We start from the raw sequence: 18,898 nt of genomic DNA on the forward strand, positions 1-18,898 counted from the left end.
TTCACTTCTTTCTACTTGAAGGACATTCCGTCCAGCGAGGCGAGATTTGCTGCTTCGGCGCTTAAAGCAGCTGCGGCTTTTTCCCCCTCCCTAAATTTCGTTGTTTTTGTTTTTTAAATTTTCTTAGGCTTACAATTGAAAACATGCCTCCCTACGGTTTGAGTCCGTGTTGGTCTAGCAAATCAAGTAGATGTATGGAGTTATTGAAGTAAATTATGAAAATACTTACCTGATTTTCTTATTTACGAGATAACTCATACATCTACTTGATACCCTCCCACCGACCCTCCGCCTTGCGTAGCAACATGTTTCAACGTATGGGCTTGCGAAAGTTGAGGAAGATGGACGCTAATTGCGCGGTGATCATGGGTAGTAAGCCTGAACGGGAGAGGGCGCGCTCGCGCTTTTTAAATTCTTGGGAGTTCTTTTCGGGTATGGCAGTCCAGAGGGCTGAACTAGCAAATCAAGTAGATGTATGAGTTATCTCGTAAATAAGAAAATCAGGTAAGTATTTTCATAATTTACCACAAAAGCACCAATGGAAAATCTGGTTATGCCATCCATGGATCTTGTAATGGAAGTTTGATAATATGAGACTATTTAATCAATATCTTGCCAATTTTTTTGCTACAATTTTTGAACCTTTTCTCTAAAGGACAAGGACACATTTTATTCATTAAAAAAATTGTACAATATGTAACAACCTTTGATATGCCACAGTGACATGGAATGAAACTGACTCCTTTCCAACTGGAGCTATTATTATAATATTTCCACTGATGTACCATCGATTGGAGTTTGTGTGACTGTAGTATAATGTTTATCCAGTATTAAAGAAACCTTGTTTTAACAGTGGTTTAAGCATGAAATCTTCATGCCGTAAGAGACTTTCTGAACCCCCCTGTATATCTTGTAGATGAGATTCCATAGCATGATCACACCTTTCTGTTAACCCTCAAAGGATTTGATTTTAACCCTTTGAATGTCTCAATCCTCTTCACATCTCTTACTCATGGTTGTTTCCTAAGTAGAGGAGTAACTTTGTCTTTCGATGTATTAATCTTAAAATCAATGAGGCTATGAACTTTTTTTTTGGGGGGGGGGTGCTTAAGAAATGCTGCTGAGTTGTTACTGACTCAGGGACTCAGGGGGATGCACCCCCCCCCCCCTATCTGTACCTAATCCCTTCTTCTCTTCTTCTGGAATAATTTATCCAATCTCTTTTTTCCATTTTTTTATTCCTAGGCTTTTTTCCTTTCATCTACCCCATTTCTTTCTCTCTTTTACTCTATTTTTCTCACCTCTCAATCTCCTTTTCTCCCAATGTAAATTTAATGGATTTATTTCCTGATATTCTAATTCTCCTTTCTTCTGTTCCCTCTCTGTCATTCTTCTTGTAGTCTCTCATTCTCTCTTCTCCCTCTCATTCATTTGGATGCCCACCTCCATTCTCTTCAATTTATCATGACTATGGTGAAGACTGTACTTTCAAAACGCCACCTCGGTGACAATGCACTATCACTGAAAGCATCCTACACATGACCTTTCACTTTACATATACACCTCCCAGAAAACTATACCATATAACAGAACTCTATCAACCCTGAAACCATTTAGAATTATCGGCCAGCATTCACCTTTAAGGATGCACTGATATATGACTCCAAGGATAAATACCATTTCATGTTTGCTGGCTCAGGTGGACAATTGTCGAGTAGATAGTCCTTTTCTTCCATTCTGATATGAATGGTTCATATTTCTCCATTTTGAATGTCACCTGAAAGGGAAGCAGAGGAAAGGAGAGAGAATAGGCTTTCTGAAAGATGATTGAGCATGGATGCATTAATATATCATCATTTATAAAACATTCTTGTAAAATACAACTGTATGGAGGCTTTATAGGGGATTACATTTGAAATTTCAAGTTGATGTATACTTTTTTTATAAGTTTTAAGTATAAGTATACTTTTATAACTTAAATTATATTTATTTACATTAGTTGGTGTATATTTTTGTTGTTGTTGGTGCATATTTATTTTCAATCCAATTCAATTTATTTACATTCTCAATTACAACATTTTGAGTCGGTATAGATTCTTAAATTGTTGCAATTATTTTGCAATATAACAAGTATTGTGCTTTATAACAAACTATTGATAGGTATCTATGAAACTGACTCCCTGATTCATGTTTTTTAAGAGGTATCCAAGAGGTAAATTAGAATTGGCCCTTTAAAAGGAGAATCAGGACAATTTGACATCAAAATAGAACAATGATGTCATAGACCTGATATTCAACCACTGGACTTGTTGCAGAAAGAATTCATTTCCTCAAGAACTTTTATTGCGTAGGAGCCCTCTTGAACTTGAATCCTGTTTTAAAGTGGAACATATCTACTTTTTGACATCCATGTCCAAGAAAGCAACTCGGGGCCAGATCAGGTGAATGTTTCCAATTTCCTGAAGGATCCTAGTCAATACTTCACTCTCAAGAAAAAAAAGGTTCATTCTGAAACATTCATATGATATACAGTTTTGTGAACCATTCAAAGAGCTCAGTATTATTTACAAAGGCAGTCACAAAATCTGTGTTTTAGCTAGAGCTCCAAACCTTAAAAATAGTCAACTTTACTTTCTTTACAGCTTGGAGTCGGTCTTTTATTCACAATGTAAAAAAATATGAGTTCACTTATCCTTTGAAAATATAGTTAATTGATATACTTCACCTGCTTTAAGATTTATTAGCTCCTTACCAACAAATCTGAAAACCAATAGTCATTTACATAATGGCTTTAACATGGTAAAGAAAAATATAAGGTTAAGAAATACTGTGGTTAATTTATATTCTCTTTTCAGTTTTATTGGCAGTTTCCCCTGCCCCTACTCAATTCCAGCCATTCTATCTCTCCCTCCCTTACAGACCCCCCTTTCATGCCACCCCATCACCTCCTTAGACTTCCCTATCTCTGGCTTATGTTGTTAATCTGTTGATGACATCTTGGCTGTGATTTGGTTCTGTAATAAATTGCTAATTAGTCATGGCGTGTTGATCCCCACGCAAGCAAACACAGAATGTAATTAAGTTTTGTCAGTATCCTAACGAGCCATTTAGATTTGGTAACTTTGCCTGGCACAGCAGACCTAGAAGACAAATATATTCTCGCTTACTTCTGACTTCATAACAGTTTCTTTGATTAATGAAGCTAGCGCTGTCTACCTTTCTATCTTTGACATGTGTAACAGGTTTTATATTAAGCTTGGACTTATATGTGATACATAAATAGCACAAACAATAATTATTAAGTTCTGATAACTTTCATGTGTTTATTAGCAGTGATAAAATATAAAATACCTTTTTAAGAGAGAAGGTCAACAGTTGTTCAGGCAATTCGTCCCTTCACTGATTAATTAAATTCAAACCATCAAGCCCCACTAGAATTAACACAGTTTCACACGGTGTGTTCACATAGCAAACTGTGTGAAATTATTATTCACACTGTTAAAATGCTCAAATTCAACAGTGTGGAGATTATTTTCACACTGTGGACACCTATACAGTGTGACTGTTCAGAGCGTGTTCAAATGGTCAACTATGTGAATATGTGATTCACCCTGTTAAAATGCTCAAATTCAACAGTGTGGAGATATTTTCACACTGTGGACACCTCGACAGTGAGACTGTTCACAGCGTGTTCACATGGTCAACTATGTGAATTTGTAATTCACACTCTGAAAATGCTCAAATTCAACAGTGTGGAGATATTTTCACACTGTGGACACCTAGACAGTGCGGTTGTTCACAGCGTGTTCCATATGGTCGACTATATGATTTAAAGTGCTTAAATTCAACAGTGTGGAGATTATTTTCACACTGTGGACACCTCGACAGTGAGACTGTTCACAGCGTGTTCACATGGTCAACTATGTGAATATGTAATTCACACTGTTAAAATGCTCAAATTCAACAGTGTGGAGATATTTTCACACTGTGGACACCTAGACAGTGCGGTTGTTCACACCGTGTTCCATATGGTCGACTATATGATTTAAAGTGCTTAAATTCAACAGTGTGGAGATATTTTCACACTGTGGACACCTTGACTGTGTGACTGTTCACAGCGTATTCACAAGGTCGACTACGTGAATATGTGATTCATACTGTGGAAATGCTCAAAGTGAACAGTGTGAAGGTGATTTCATATTGTATTCCACACTTCAAACACACTGACTGTGTTACACACTGTGGCACAATTTGTTCTTCCAGTAGGGGTTGAGTTCATAAAGGAAAAAAAAAGTTATGTAAATGATATCTACAATCCCTTACAATTACTTTTCATTGACTCTACATTACTCGTCAGAATATGATGCACTACATTATAATCATTAAATTTCTGAACATTTTCTCGATTACCCAAAAAATGTTTTTTGTTTTAATTTATATTTAATCTATCAAGTACTAAGACTTCCCTTCAAAGTCAACTGCTATCTTTGCTATGCCTCCAGTTCATATCACTGCATGGATAAACTAGAGGGGATGGAATAATTGTCAACTATAATTCTTAATACACAAGAGGGCAGCCTTCACATTTTATGCTCACTGTCATTAAATACACCATGGACTTATATTTCCCCCTTTTTCAATTTTTTTCTAACTTTAATACCAAATGGATTACTTTTAGATTATTGTTACTATTATGATTTGAGAGTTAAAAAAAAACATTTGCAGCTTGAAAACTTAAATTTGATGTTTAAAATAGTAAATGTATTAATGGCCTTTCTTACGGTGACATACTTCTAATTTTAAGTTGTTTATTGCATCATTTAAAAAAAATTTCAATTAAAGGTTGAGTTAAAGCAGTATTTATTGATCCTGTTGCTATAAATTATTTGGGGTATATTTTCACCTTTCTCATATGATTGGTTATGAAATGTGTTATTTATGGATTTTGATATAAAAATTATGTGCCATGTTGTGTCTTTAACAAATTTCAACAAAAGTATATCCAATCCACCCACTGGTTGCACGGTCCGTTTTGAAATGTATCACGAATTGTAATGATAATGATAATATGCAATATGATTAAACATTAATTATATTTTTATCCTTTCTCTCCATTTATCTTGACTTTCTTTTTTATTCTGTCTCCTCCTAATTTTCTTATTCCCTCTCATCTTTCAATCCTTCCTTGATGTTGTCATCTTGTTGCCATCCATACAGGTAAGTAATTTTACTTATTTTCAAGACACTATTATTAAAGACAAAATATAAATATTTCAAAAAGATACCTATAATTTCAAAGCATGGCTTTTTTAAAAGTTACTTTAAAAGAGATCTAAATGATAAGGGAAAAATTAGGGTAATTTTTTTGTGTAATTTCCTGGAGTATTTTTATCTTAAATTTATGAGCCTACTTGATGACTTAACTGATTATTTCAGCAGTCTAGACAACTGAAATGCAACTACTCAACCATTTTCTACTTTTTTGTTAAACAAAGCATTTAAAATAACAATAAATTTGACTAGTAACATTAAAAATGAATACAATTATATAAATGATAGTGTTGTTGATGATGATGATGATGATGATGATAGTGATGATTATGATGATAACAGTGCTGCTGCTGATGATGATGATTGTTGAGATGAAAATAATAACAGTAATAATGATTATCATTATTGTCATTGTTATCTTCATTATTATCAAACCCATTCAAATATTGTAATTCAGTGGTTGATGGTTTAATATTTCAATGGATGAGAGTGGTTAACATCTACAACAAATAGAACCATTAGAAGAAGGATGATATATAGATGCTGTTCTATCTACTATATGAAGACAATTTGAGTTATTGCTGATGTCATGCATGCCTGGAGATAGACAATTTCTTGATTTGTAATCATTCCTAACCACTTTTATTCAACTACATTGATTGATGCATGCTCGGAAATAATATCCAAATTGCTCCTAAGATATGAACATGTATAGCACTCTTCTAACCTTTTAGATTAGTCAAGTATTTGTAATTATACTAATGCATTTTACTATTTAGACAGTGCAGGAATAACACTGATTGGATGAATACCCTAGCAGAATTATTTGTGCTTGTTTTGAACTCCTTTATTTAGAATTTTCAAGTTATAAACTTTAATTTATGGTAGATTAACCCCTAGATTGCTGAATTTGTGATTCTCATAAATTTTGTACAGGAAGCGTTCATTTCCAGTACAGGCAATGGGTTAAAACGTGTTTCAATGTTGATGATTAATGAGTAGCATTCATTACACTCTACCAGTCTCATGGAGATGAAGCTGAATACGTGTGAGTGCATGCCCAAACCTTCCTATCAATGCTTCCCTATCAACCAGTCATATTTACCTGGTTAAGACAGAAACCCATGGAAACAGCATGAAAATCATGTTTAATACAAATATGAAAGAAAAAAGTGGTCCTTGAAAAGTTCCATTTTGTTTAAACTGTGGAGCATCCATGCATGTGGAAAAGTGTCATGAATATCACGTTTGGTACATCAAAAGCATAGACTATATTTTCCTTGTAAATAGAATGTTTTACCCTACACACGATCAGACAATGTGATACAACTTGAAAATAAAATGATAAAGTGTTCTGTGAATTTGTAAGCTTTATCCCCAGGTCAGATTTACTCTCGATATTGACCGTTTTCTATCATAGGAGAATGTTCCTGCTGCTAATCAATTAGTTTGTACCAAGCTGAAAAGAGGAATTCTCTAAACGCCATATTGTTCAAACACTATCTAGGTTTTAGCCCAATATACTCTCTAAACCTCTCTCTATCGGATTCCCTCCATTTACTTCTTTCTTATTATCTCTCCCATTAGACCAACGATACCGCTGCACTTTACTTCCCCGGTAATTCATCGTTAACCTTTTCTTGCAAATTATTTTATTTTGCTCCATTTTATTTTGCTCCGTTCTCCTAAGTGCAGAGGTAAAATGAATGCCAAATTGTGGCCAAAAACACGTTTTGGGAGATGTTCATTTCCCAATAGATTTGTGTTAATTTTTTTATGCAGTTTATATTTTGAGGGGATAGATGTCACACTTCTGTCAGCCGTAGTTACATAGTATCAGATGATGCGTGAAAATAAAGATGATACATAAAAAATAGGAATGACTTGTATTTAACACTTATAAGCCTCGCGTTATTTTCTGCTTGCTCATGTATCCATGGAAATTTGTTTGATAATTACAGTTATAAGAGTCTTAAATATAAAAAGAAATTAGAAAATGCATCATTATCTTTATTCTTTCTTAAACATCTTGGTATGATTAAAACACAAACTCCTCTTTGAAATGGTGAGCATGATAACAGATTTTGAAATCTAAAATTTGCCTAACATTTGAGTACATTTCATGCCTTGTTGCATTTGAAATGTTGCCAAGTTTATCTTGAATTTAGTATATTATGTCATGTTTCGAAATTGAGAAAAAGTGAAGAAGGAATTCATTTTTAATGGCCATCTTTTTAATCTAAAGAGTCCTTTTTTCTGCAGAACTTGATTTTGTTTTAAGTGTTAAAATGTTAGCTTTGAGAGTTTCTTGTAGGCATGATAGCCAAATGTGCTTCACATTGTGAAGTAGAATTAGAAAACAATGGAGTATTGTCGTGACAGGGAATAAATGTCACTTTTAAAAAGGAAAACAGGGGGGGGGGGGTGAGAAAGTTTTCAGACATCATGTAAAGTAGAGTGTTTCAATAAAATGTCTTGTGAGTAATTTTCACTGAAAAATTTGCTCTTTGTCAACCAGATGCAAGGATTTCATTTGCAGATAACTCTTTGGTGAAAATCAGACTTTGTTTCATTAAATGATTCTCCGTTGCACATTTTCAGATATTTGTATTAATCAATCACCATTTACCTTTCACTCGAGTAAAGCACTCTCCTAAAAATAAACTGGAAGACACTATATCTAACGGTTGCATTTAAAGTCTTTTTGTACTCTTTGATAATCAATATTCCTTTTGAGTTAAGTCTTGACCAGTTGTTGTTAATCTGCCATTGGTCAATGAACAGCTGATGATCGAGGGAGACGTTGTTGTTGGATATATTGATTAACAGAGTTTATTTTATAAGGGGTGTAACTTTGAAGGGTGTACATATACCTCAAATTTACCCGTTACCTCAACGAGGTATCCATTGCCATTAGCAGTACAGCCGTTGGAGCCTTTTGTTGGGAAGATGAATGAATGCATAGTATTTTCTTGGCAATAGTTCTGTTGTATGTTTTTTTTTTTCAATATATAGGGGTTTTTTTGGTATACTTTCTTTGATATCATTTTTACTTTCAGAAAGGGATAACACTCATTTTTTTAGTGAATTCCTGTCTTCTCTTTGATATCCAGACCACACCTCCATGATGTGATGTGGAACATAGTAGAACACAGAAAAATCATTTCCTCTTGCTAAACTGGACTTTTATATGAACATGTTATATAATCCATCAATTTTTCTCTATTATTACTCTTTTCAGTTAATAACTCATCATACGGTCACGATCAAATACAGTTGAGAATTATATTCTTGTTTACTTGGTTATGCATTATAACTAGTATTCCACCAAGGTTCAAGTTTACAGTAGGCATTCAACTATATTTTTAATCAAGTGAGATATGTCTCCCTCTCTTGACAAAGTACTCGCTAGTATTTGTTGTGGTGTTGTGATGAGGATTGTTTTTCTCTGATTACCCTGCTAACATTAAAAAGGGAAATACTTCTATCATTTCCAGTATATTTTTAGTGGTTGCCTGAATTTGTTAATTTACAGTATTGCCTTCTACATGTAGATCTTTTGTACAAATGTTCATTATATTAATGCATACTGAATTAGCGTTTCATTACAATACACTTTCACAATAAACTCAATCAGCAATTTTTTTTTTTGGGGGGGTACATTTGGAGCTGGTTATTCATGGTGGATTTGGTAAAGGCTGAATAATGTGATTTATAATGGAATATTTTCTAATTTTCAAATCTTCAGAAAACCCTCCTTTTTTCATGTGTTGATTCTTTCTGAAATTTTTAAATCTACATTTAAGGATATTTAGCATCCTTGCTCAGCCATGTTTTAATTCTCTTTTAAAAGTTCCCTTAGAAGAATAATTTAACAAGTAATTGTCTATAAAAATTCAAAAAAGTCTTGAAATTTTCAATCCAAAGTATCATTTATAGACAACCATTTGATCCTTAGCCTTATTCCCTTTTGTCATAAATTCTATAGATAAGTTTGTGTCTTAAATTTTGAATGTTTTTCAGGTCTGAAATACTATTGCAGCATGTTGATGCATGGTTGCAGAATTTTTCTTCATTGAATATGAGTCACTTTTTTGAAATATCTTATTTTTAGGGCTTAAATAATTGGGAATCGTGAATACCAAGTACAAATAAAGATGCCTCAAGTTAAAAAAAACACTCTTTAGATTGCAATGACCATTGCAAACCTTATCAATTTTATCTATAGCACAGATTTTCCAATTGGGAAAAGGGCTTTATAAAAATAGCAATGGTAGAAATTTAATTTGGCCAAAGCAATCTCAATTTGCAATATCGATTCCTACCCAAAGGTGATATATCACCTTACAATAAACTGTTTACTTGGATAAGTAATGATATTTAATATGATTTATGATATTCTATAGCCAGTCCATTATCTTTGTAACCTAAAAGGGTATCATTTTACTTGTAAGATGATATTGAAATTCTTGATAAATAATTATTGGTTTGCCTTGACTCTCTGATGTCATCTGATAGCTTGGAGGGTCAGGCTTCTTTGAAATTGAACATATCTCTCTATCTTTGCAGCTTTGGATATGTTATTTGATATATTATGTAAAAGTCAGCTTTATAGAGATTAAGAGGATTGTAAATTCACTTTCTTGCTTTCAGCCAAAAAGACCTAGAAAGTTTTGCGATGAGGTTGAAGAGGAATCTTCTAAATTGCTTAAACCCTGATTTTATTACCTTTTATCATCTGACATTAAGTTTCGTAAATGAAACAAAATATTGATGCTTTTTGAAATCTTTTCTTGTCATTTATATATACCTATCATTATAAAGGTGTTTTACTGTGATGCAAATGTAGTGTCAGTCACTAAAATAAAGACATAATATGTTTTAATACCTTCTGATAGTTCAGAGGTGTCTGATTTTTCTAGGAAATGATAACATTTTCCTCTGTTTATTTGTTGTGTTCAAAATCTATTGAAATCTTCTTGTTCTATTTCAAAATTTCTTCTCTTTTTATAATCAAATTCAATTTGAATGGAAATAACATTTTTTTCATAACATATTACAGAAAAAATAGGAATGAACATTCATATTATTATGATAATGATATTATAATAATAATAATAGGCATTTATATAGCGCCATGTATCTGGAAATATTCTATTCCGAGGCGCGTTGTTATTATTATTACCCCGGCTTTAGCTCGAGCTGCCTTTCAGCGCTCATGCATTCAAGGAATTAATCCTGCCGGGTACCCATTTACCTCACCTGGGTCGAGTTCAGCACAACATGGATAAATATCTTGCTGAAGGAAATTACGCCATGGCTGGGATTCGAACCCACGACCCTCTGTTTCAAAGTCAGAAGACTTATCCACTGGGCCACAACGCTCCACATGATATTTTATTAAAAGATTATATCTTATTGAGAATTTGATATATTTGTATTGTTTAATTCATGGAATTTACCATTTTGATTTGTAAGGTTTGTTTTTTATTTTGCTGGCAATCAGCTTTTCATTCTGTTGGGTATGCCTTCCAACTAATCTTTATTATGATGCTATTCTTTTGAGTTTTTCTTTCTTTTGAGAAACATTCTACTTGGTTGCTGCCCATGTCATGTATAATTTATTCACGTTTGCACTCAGTTCATTCAAAGAAGCGATCCTGTGTATTGATTTTAGAGATCTTTTCTTTTTTAAAGAGGGTCAAACTATTGTGTTTTTTTGTTCTGCTCTATTTAAAGAGACAACACCTCTGTATAAACTATTCTCTCTCTCTCCCTCCCCCTCTTTCTTTCTTTCTTTTTCTTTTTTCTTTCTTTCTTTCTTTCTTTCTTTCTTTCCTTCTCTCCCTTCTATTTCCTTCTATATCAATCTCAAAATATGTTTAGGTTAAGTTTCTATATCATGTTTTTCTTATTCTCACAATTAAAAACATATATTTGATATATAATTTGACGTTTAGATTTGCCAAAATATATAAAATGAGTGTTAAAATAGTACCTTTTTCTTTTTGATATTATATTATGTAAGGTCTGGTAAAATGTTTAAGAAATTCAATGTCGCTTGTTAATAGATTGCTAAATGTAATGGTTATTGGAAAGCTTTTCAAGGGATATCATATGATTTATATACCCCCCCCCATGTTGTATCTGTTGAATGTTCTACTTTCCTATTAGGAGTTTGTTTTGGATGAGTTTAAGAGAAGCATCCAATAATTACCTTATTAGTGTTAGTAAAATGTGATTTTGATCAACTCAAGCCGCCATGTAATGAAGTTTGGCTGTGTGTGATTTGAGTGGAGGCAGGTGTGAAAATTAATTCCAGGAATAAAGGGCAGAGAGTTAATCAATATAGATTCAATAAAGATTTTTATTTTACCCCGACTGCTTATTAGCAGCAAATGCACCCCTGTGTGGAATAATGAAAGAGTCCACCGATGAGCTAATGATAATTGGATACCAATATGAATGTAAGGGAGAGTGTGAGAGAGATGGAGAGAGAGAAAAGGTGGTGATATTCAACATATGTGTGTGAGGAGTGTGTGGGTGTATTCTCTACACATGTTTTGAGTGTAAACGCTATTGTGTATCAAGGCTCTGTAAAACTGCTGTGTTTGGGTGTGTGTGTATGGCGTTGAGCGTGTCTCTGAGTTTATTGATGCAAATAGAGGTGTTAGAAGAGGGAGGAGAAAGAAAGAGAGAGAGCCGTTAGTATACAACAACAACAAAAATTATCATGAGAAGTAGTTCTTGGCTGGAATGCCCAATGGTCCATGCAATGTGTAACCAAACTCTTCTTTGTTGAGATTGAAAAATTGAATATTGGACTTGAAATAACTAAAGAGGAAGGAAACTGATATTTTAATTGTGTTGACTTATCAAGTCTCTCCTAAGATGAACTTATACAGTTGCTAAGGAAGCATTTTAGGGCAGTGCTTAGCAGTAGACACCATCTCATCTCAGTGGAAGCTGCTTTGGTAGTGGTGGTGGTGGTGCTGGAAGTGGGAGGAAGCTTCATAGAAACTTGATACCAATTGATTGCCCAGAGATACTGCTTTATGTAATCAACATTGCCAATATCCAGGCTTGGATTGATTGTACTAGATCAAAGAAGCTTTGCCGTTACATAGCAAATAGTTTGCTAGTTCACTGGGCCGGTTGATTTATACCGCCAGGAGAAAGCATTTGTGATTTGCACAGCTCTGATTATGATTATTTCATGCGAAGAAGGTGTCATCATCATCGGAACATATAATATTGATCGGAGACCTGGAGCATAGTGCCGTCTAAATGCCAGACAATCCCGTCTGTTAATGGATTTTAATGCGATACATACACTCGAAGCTTCACCTACGGCAAGTATTAGTTTCTGTGAAACAAAATTGGTAGAGAAACAAAAATAGTAGACATCAAAGTTTGTTTATTCATGACTTTGCTCCACCTGACTAATCATATATCGATAGCTATATTGTTGAAACTATACTGAAAGAGGAGGAACTCTTCAGCTTTCAAGGTCTAGATGACTAGGCAGAATACCAGAGAGCTTTAAATTCATTTATCTTCAAGCAAGATAAACTTGAATACATCCTGAAGGCGCTCTTTGATTCTGAAAATTCTGCATTATTCATGAGCCAAACTTCTGGAGATTTGACTCAGTATCCTTCTTTACCAAACAAGGAACTCTTACAGGAATCTTAGAAAAGCCTTTGGAACATTTCAGAAATATGTCTTAAGGTTTACATAAAACCATGGCTGGACCAACATGACTCAAATGTTTTTTTTTTTATATTAAAGGAATGGTGAGATCATTATCTGGTACAATATTCTTAGGCCCGTTGCCATTCTCTTGAACCTGAGACATTTTGTGAGCGCTGTGGAGAACTAGACCTTCAGATATTGGGAGTAGTTCTGTTTAAGCAACCTAACCCCATCCCTTTTCCCTCACCAAAAAAGAACATAGACCAAACATTCACCTCACCCCCTTCCCCAACCTTCATCCTCCCACCGACATCCAGTTTGGAATTTTATACCACATCACGCATTCAGCTCATTATAGCATCCCAGAGGATATTGCTTATAGTTGTTAACTCTTGTGTGGGATATAACGTGATCTGATCAGAGAGGAAATTATGGATACTGTACATCGGATTATGCTTCGGCATCCTCGAGTTGTCAAGACTATCCAGACCTGCTGCTTGGTTCAGTGGTTCCTCCTCTGCTTCTGTAACAACAAAGGTATGTTCTTCTAACCTTTAATCACTTGGTTTTTCTTCAAAAGTCAACTCCACTTCGCTCTTTGTACATGCACTGGGAAAAATTCAGCTTCAGAAGTCAACCCCTCTATGCTCTTTGTGCAACATTCATCATCAGTATAAAAATTTTGGTATGGTGCTGTACCATTTTACCATGGTTTATCATCGACCTGAGTTGATGGTAATTCGTAAAATGAAACTGAAGTACTTTCACAAATTGATTGCTATAAACACTGATGTTTTTAAAGAGAATGATAAGTTATATGGAAGTATAGATCATTCATTCTCTTATAGTATTAATATTGTCAAAACTGAAAAATATCAAATTTTTGCTGATGTGATAGGGGATGCCAAGAGTTATGAGATTGAAAATTCAAATAGTTTATATACGATATCTTTTATTTCATTTTTTTATCAGAATTTGTTCGCTAATTTTTGGAGAAAGGGAAAATCAGTGGAAAGTAATATAGGTATGACAAGGAGAGAGAGGAGGAGGAGAGGAAGGAGAAAGCTAGAGGATGGGGAAAGAAGACATCCCTGTGTAACCTTGCATTACAGGCAGTAAACCTGTTGCTAAATTAATTCTCACAAAAAAGAACCCCGCCGGTGATGAACAGTCAGTAAAATAAGCAAACTGATAATTTAAATAAAAACAGAGGATTCTAAACAAGAGAAATCATGTTAAAGTCTTCAAACTTACAGTGAAGGCAAAGTTGTCCTAAAACTTGTCAAATAAAACAGAGCTATATACATGATTGAACATTTATTTTATTTGTGGTGTAAGGCTTAAAGACTGTCTGACTGTAATGTGGATCCCATCAAGTTTCTTTGCATTTCCTCATGTAAACACTTAACACCTGAACGCATTCAGAGAACACATTAGGGCTGTCAAATCGATAGAAATCCTTCCCCAACACGTTTCTCAATCACAATTATGCCTACAGTGAACTTCCAATTGTATATACATCCTTTTGTAGATCTACCTGTTTTTATTAGAAAATGCCCCTCCATTGTTACCATATTTGATTTGTTAAAATGCATCTATAGGTGGTTTCAGACCGCCTCGAAGTTCGTCAGTTCCAGGTATTCTCTGATTGGGAAATTTACCCCGATCAGAAAATACCAGGTATTTTGGTAATGTGAAAGCAAACTACGCGTAATTTCCCCGAAAGAAAATACCCGCTAAATAGTAGGTACTTGGCGAAATTACGAGAACTTTCGTGGGGATTTTTCCAAGGTCGCAGGTATTTTGGCGATGTGAAAGCAAATTACGGGAACTTTTAGCCCAGCGTGTCGTTGGGCACGGCGGCGTGGGTGGCTGCTGGGCTAGTGATTTTGAATCTCGCGCCTTGCCTGCTTATCATACCACACTGCGCATGCTCGTAACTTCGGGAACTTATCCCGAAGGATGTGTTTCGGGGCGGTGTGAATGCAGGAATAATTAATGGGTATTTTTTGGCCTTAAAAAGTTCTCGTAATTTAACAGGAATTCTTGTGATCGAGGCAGTTTGAAATCACCTAATCTTTATTATGAAAGTAATGATCATTGGAAAAAAAGTTTTGTGTATGTCTGTTTCATTCAATATAGAGTGCGATTATGCGCCACTTTTTTACCCTAGAATCATGATTCTGTAGAATCACAATTGCGTTTAGTCAAAAGTGAAACTAAGCGTCTTTCAAATCACAAACATGAAACATAGAAAAAAGGGGCATTTGGAAAGACATTCTGTAGAATCACGGACGAAAAAGGTCGTATAATCGCAATCACAATATGAATCATGATTCTATGACATCACTGTGTCGGGCTACTAAACACTGATTCTGTGATATTGTGATTCATGTTTGTGTTTTGAATCATGATTTTGGCTTGAGGTCGCATAAACGCAGCCATAAGCACGTTTAACCTATTAAAGTTATTGGTTAGAATTTGCATTCAATTGCAAGTATTTGTGAAACTTGTGCCAAGAATAAATAAAGTAACATATGAAGTGACCCCCTGTACTTCCAAACCAATGTTTTCTTCCTAACTGATGTTGATGACCAAAGAGGTTAGTCATGCTGATGATAACATTCCTTTCCGAGTTCTCTTGCCTGTCAGCAATTCAAGGAAATCAATTAACTGATTAAAACAGGGATGCAAAACCCATTTCTCTTTTCCACCAATTTATCATCCTGCTTCATCCATGACTCTTGAAGGATATTCACCTTTCAGAGCAAAGAAAGAGAATTGTAGTATAATCCTAATGTAATTATTCAATAGTTTAACTCATCAAAAGGTGGTTTCAAACCGCCTCGATCACAAGAATCCCCGTTAAATTACGAGAACTTGTTTAGGCTGAAAAATACCCATTAATTATTCCTGCATTCACACCGCCCTGAAACATACCCTTCGGGATAAGTTCCTGAAGTTACTAGCATGCGCAGTATGGTCTGATAAGGAGGCAAGGCGTGAGATTCAAAATCACTAGCCCAGCAGCGACCCATGCACGGCGCCGCACCCAACGACACGCTGGGCTAAAAGTTCCCGTAATTTGCTTTCACATCGCCAAAATACCTGCGACCTTGAAAAAATCCCTGCAAAAGTTCTCATAATTTTGCCAAGTACCTACTATTTAGCAGGTATTTTCTTTCGGGGAAATTACACGTAGTTTGCTTTCACATTACCAAAATACCTGGTATTTTCTGATCGGAGTAAATTTCCTGATCAGAGAATACCTGGAACTGACGAACTTCGAGGCGGTCTGAAACCACCTAAACATAATTTTTGTCATGCAGGGTTGAAACTTAATATTTTCTCTCAATATGTGTTGTATCATTGTTAATACTTCCCACATCATGGACCTGGCCACGGAGGATTATCTATTGTTACTGGGGTGCTGTGACAATGCTCATCACCCCCATTAACAATAGAATAATCCTCCGTGGATAGGTCCATGCCCCATATGACATCCCCTCTATCTGTCTTACTTCTTAGCTTTCACTTAAGTCTTGTGTTTAACCCAGGGTGTTTAGATTTGAATTTTTGACTTTTGGTTTTAAATTCAATGTTTAAATGCCCCCTCTTTCTCTTTCATCTTTTCTTTCTTTCTGTAGGTCTGTCTGTCTGTACGTATTTATATGTCTGTCTCTTTCTATCGATATATCCATGTGTCTTGCTTATACCCCCACTCTCTCTCTCTGTCTGTTTTTCTTACTTTCACTATGTTTCACCACCAGTCTGTTTATTTTGGTTCTCTTAATAGTTAATGCTTGACAATGTAAGAAGCCCCAACATCACTAACAGTGTATTTATGCAAGCTCTGTCTGTGTGCACTTTTCAATGTAAATATTGATTATAACCCCAGTCACTGTTATACTACATTAGCTCCATTTAAACCTGTATTGAACATTTAAAGGCTGTAGTATATATCCAGCACATGACAATCAATGGAGGCCTAACCATGAATTCCCTCAGATTGAAAAAAAAAAATAAAACTGGATAGATTGATGGGTCATGTGGAACATGTTAAGAGAAGTATATGAAAGCAATCTAAATGTAGATTTCATCTTTAAATACTGAAAATCAGAAAAGACAGACAATCATGTAGCTTCAGCTTGTTAAGGCATGTCAAACTTTACAGACAGTTTTTAAGAACCAATTCCCCGTTTACCATCCTCTGTATATACACTTGTAGATGTAAATGGGTGGAGAGTGTAGAATATGCATAGAAAATGTTTATACCATCATATCATAGAAATATAAAGTTTCTGTTGGGGGAGGTGATAGTATTTACAGTATTCACAATACTCATAGTATTCAGTTTCTTCTGCTCTTTTGTAAGTACTTACAATCCAACATTAATATGCATGTCCAAACGAAACAGATTAAAAAAGCATGTGTTTTGAAATGTCAGTTGAACCCCATGGCACTCTACTGGTTAATGAATTCTATGTACTGTGTCCATAGAGGTCAACCTAAATTACTAAGACCGAACACGATGCCTTCGCTCCTTCCATTCGATGCTCCGTTGTCAAAAGAGAACGGAAATAGGATATTAACAGCGTGAGTAGGCATGCACCAAAACAGTCTTTCCCTGCTTAATGATGTCCATTTTGACAGCCTCAATGGACAATGCAGCGGCGTGTAGATCTTGATATTGGTAAAATTGGCATCCCCAATTAGCTTACGATTTCTCGCACTTCATATGCTCGGTCATTCCAACCTGGATTATTAAAAAAAGAGGATTATTTTGTTAACCAGTTGACAACTGATTTCTGTTATTCATGTATGCTTTGTACACAACAGATTAAATTGTGATATGATGATGAATTTATTGCCTCGCGAATTCTTCAATCTTTCATCATGAAAATTTTAATTTCAAAATTATTTATGCATTTACATGCTTCACAATTTCTCTTATATATTTTATGATGAAAATTTTAATTTCAATATTTTTTATCTCATCATATTATCATATGTTATCCTCCTTTGTAACATTAATAATTAAACAATATTTTGCTTTTACATAAGGATTTAAGTATTTAAACTGTGTCTTCAATTGTAGATATGGTGCATTTGTTTTTTTAAAAATAATGAGGTTGCTTTTAACTACAAGTTAATTCTCAAACTGTTTAGTTTCATGAAAAGACCAGACTCTATCCAGTGTTGATTCTCATACATAGAGATCATCTACCTCTTGAAAGCTTGTCTTACTGCCCAGGGACCTGGTAGTAAGTCACCCTGACTCCCCTCGTCTCACCAGGAGGACTTGCTGCCACGCTAGGAATGGGTCCGGTCCTCAAGCATGCCACAAGCTCTTCAGTAATACCAATGGCTTAATTAGTTTCGTCCATGGGGGAAGGGGCTTTGAGACATAGAGAGATATACAGCAATTTGTTTGTGCTAATTTGACATAACCCATGGCTATTTGTCTGAGCATCACGCTGACGTACACGTTCCAGTATTTAGCATCTCAGTGGCGGGTCGATCCTGTCGTTGACTTTCAATAATGGCTCCCAAGCTCACGTCTTCTGTCTTATCAAGCATCCTAATGAGGTTACGATGTTTTCTTTCTTTCAAAACATTCGTGAATCAATATAGAGATAATTGGATTTTATGATTGTCAGTTTTCTACTGATTTCTTTGATATGACATCAGGCACTGAAGAGATCTCAGCTAAAAGAGTAATTTGAATGTTAAGTCCAGTCTGTCTGCAAAAATGAATTTTGTTATTAAAAAATCAAAATATTTGTAAAAGTTTCTGAGGAAAGGAAAACAAATGTTTTCTGAAAGTAGCTATGCACCCTGTCAGTCTCTCAGCAATGGTTATTAGTTTCTATGTTAGAATGAATATATGCAATGATCAAACAGAGTCATACCCTTTTCATAAACCTATCCT

Source organism: Lytechinus variegatus, chromosome 12 (genome assembly GCF_018143015.1).
Source record: "Lytechinus variegatus isolate NC3 chromosome 12, Lvar_3.0, whole genome shotgun sequence".
Lineage (NCBI taxonomy): Eukaryota > Metazoa > Echinodermata > Echinoidea > Temnopleuroida > Toxopneustidae > Lytechinus > Lytechinus variegatus.